We start from the raw sequence: 2,374 nt of genomic DNA on the forward strand, positions 1-2,374 counted from the left end.
TGCATCTCGAGATAGCTGTGGTTATATATGTTCATTTTTGGGGTCTATCAGAAAGTCTACAGTATCTATCATTTTGAGGTAACGTACAATTTTTTTTTAAATATGGACATTACAATAAGAATATAAATATAACAAGATATATTAAATAAAAAAATATATACACATCAATGATAATCCGCTCTAAAATTGAGACAGCGAATACATAAATTCAGGAGGTTCGACCAGTGGGTACCTGTCTCTATCGTGCCGCTCGTGCAAATGTAGTTTTGCATAGATATCACAGTTGATGGTTGTCTTCAATCTGAAGACTGGTGCGAATTAATAAATAAGAATAATAATAATATAATTATAATTAATAAAAAATTCTGTAATGAGTGATATAATTGAAAATAAACACACATTATCACTATATTTATGCAAGCTTGATGAATAAGAGTGGTTATTTCATCTTGCTTATTGTCTGATTATCATAGTATATAATAATTTTTTGTACTTAATGGGAAGTTTAGAGCGTAGCAATCGAAATCTACGAGCAGTTTCTTGTCGTTTCAGTCTTGTATGTGGATTCCAAGTAAGTCTCTTGTCAAGATGGATCCTAAGTATCGAATCTGTTCAACAGGCGTTAGTGGAGTATTTAGAAAGGATACTGTAGGACAGGAATGTAGAGGTTTACGTCGGAGAGTAAAGGTGATCTGGTGGGATTTATTTTGATTCTCCAGTTTTGACACCATTCTTCAATGGATGTTATGTGTGCCTGTAGTGTTTGTGATCCATTAGTAGGGTCGTTGTTTACAGATACATGTACATGTGTCATGAGCGTATGTTGTTAGGACTGTGGGTGGGTTGGGATGTCAGCCTTATAAACCGTATAAAGAATGGGACCTAAGATACTACCTTGAGGAACAAAGGCGGACTGAGAAAAGAGAGATCAGTAGGCTAAGTTATGATTTACTTTAAAGGATCTATCAGAGAGGTAGTAGCGGATTAAAAGGAAATAATACTCAATTTAACGTAAAAAAAAACTCAATAAACCTGCGTCACTTGTACCAAAACTACCATTTTATTTTTATAAAACAAAACACTTTTGTAATAAATGAAGATTTTTTTCTTTACGTAATACAAAAATTGTCATCGTCATGTAAAGACTTTTTGTGCGTGCATTATTTTGTGCTTCTCTTTGCCGATATTGAAAGGTAAATCCCTCACTGCATTTGCATGTGCAAGTTTTCAAACATGAATATTGAGTGTTCAATTTTATGATGACGTTGCTAAGCTAAAGTGCATACCATGTCTCAATAAAATTGGTCTCTTTAAAATTTCAGCCCAGTTATATCTTGTTCAGGTCATTAATTCCATTGTTCAAAGAATCATTTCCTAACTCTAGACAATAGTTAATAAAAGGATACTAAAACATTTTCGTAGAAATAAGAAATGGTTAAAATATTCATAGCAACGGTTTTAACTTTAACGTTTCTTGTCATAACTTAGCAAATGTTTCGTAATGATAAATCTGTCTAGTGGACTTTCATCAGTCTCTCCTTCCCTCGTTCAAAAAGAAAAAATTGTGAATCCCTCTTCTTCAATAATCGATGCATCATGACGTCCCCTTACTTAACATGAAATATACGAACATTAAAAATTATATAAGCACCCTATTTTATTTATTTATTTTTTTCTTACCTCCTAAAACAAATAAAACAAACAAATTACAATATATACAATAAGAAAATATTTGTGCATATGCAAATGTATGTAAGCGCCACACGATAGCCGAGCGTTCTAAACCATAGACCTCGACGCTGGTACATCGTCCCCAGCCTTGTTGATTGTAATAACATCGAGGGTACTGGTTTTAGATACCCGATTTCACACTCTTTCCTCGTCTTGAAGAAATTTTAAAATAACCTGTTAGACTAAAATTGGTTTTAATCTTGTGTATTTCTTAGTCCATCGGCTGAAGAAATGGCGATGTATTTTGTAGTCAAAATGTAACATTTATATATTTGTAGTATGAAATGGGCTATTATTTTTTTATCGAGTTTCGATCAGGCGTAAGTTTATAAAATTAACCTATCTTATCAAAACCACTTTGTTAAAGATGTGGTCATTCGTGCCTTCTCTAATCGTTGGTAAAACCATAGACTAGCGGTCGTCGGATGTTGATGCAGGTTTTCCTGCAGCTTCACATAACACCTTAGATCAATCTACAATAGGGGTATTCATGATGTTGTGTTAAATGTTATATGTTTTACCATGTTAAATGTTATAACTATAGGATTGTGAGCAGCCCTATTTGAAGTCATGTTAAACGTTAAATGCATAAGAGTCCCTAGCGGATTTTCTCAGCAACTTGTTGTATAAGCCTTTATGTTTA

The 2,374-nt window shown here is 33.2% G+C and overlaps 1 protein-coding gene across 1 annotated transcript in view; it reads left to right on the top strand.

Moving 5' to 3' along the window:
- The window catches only part of LOC106680487 (uncharacterized), a 16,005-nt gene continuing 13,631 nt past the window's right edge, over positions 1-2,374 (top strand). The window contains exon 1 of the mRNA XM_014420231.2: positions 1-78. The gene's annotated coding sequence lies outside the window, so the exon portion shown is untranslated. The remainder of the gene's footprint in view (positions 79-2,374) is intronic.

This window comes from Halyomorpha halys, unplaced genomic scaffold (genome assembly GCF_000696795.3).
Source record: "Halyomorpha halys isolate HHAL.00 unplaced genomic scaffold, Hhal_1.1 Scaffold265.1, whole genome shotgun sequence".
In the NCBI taxonomy this organism is placed as follows: domain Eukaryota; kingdom Metazoa; phylum Arthropoda; class Insecta; order Hemiptera; family Pentatomidae; genus Halyomorpha; species Halyomorpha halys.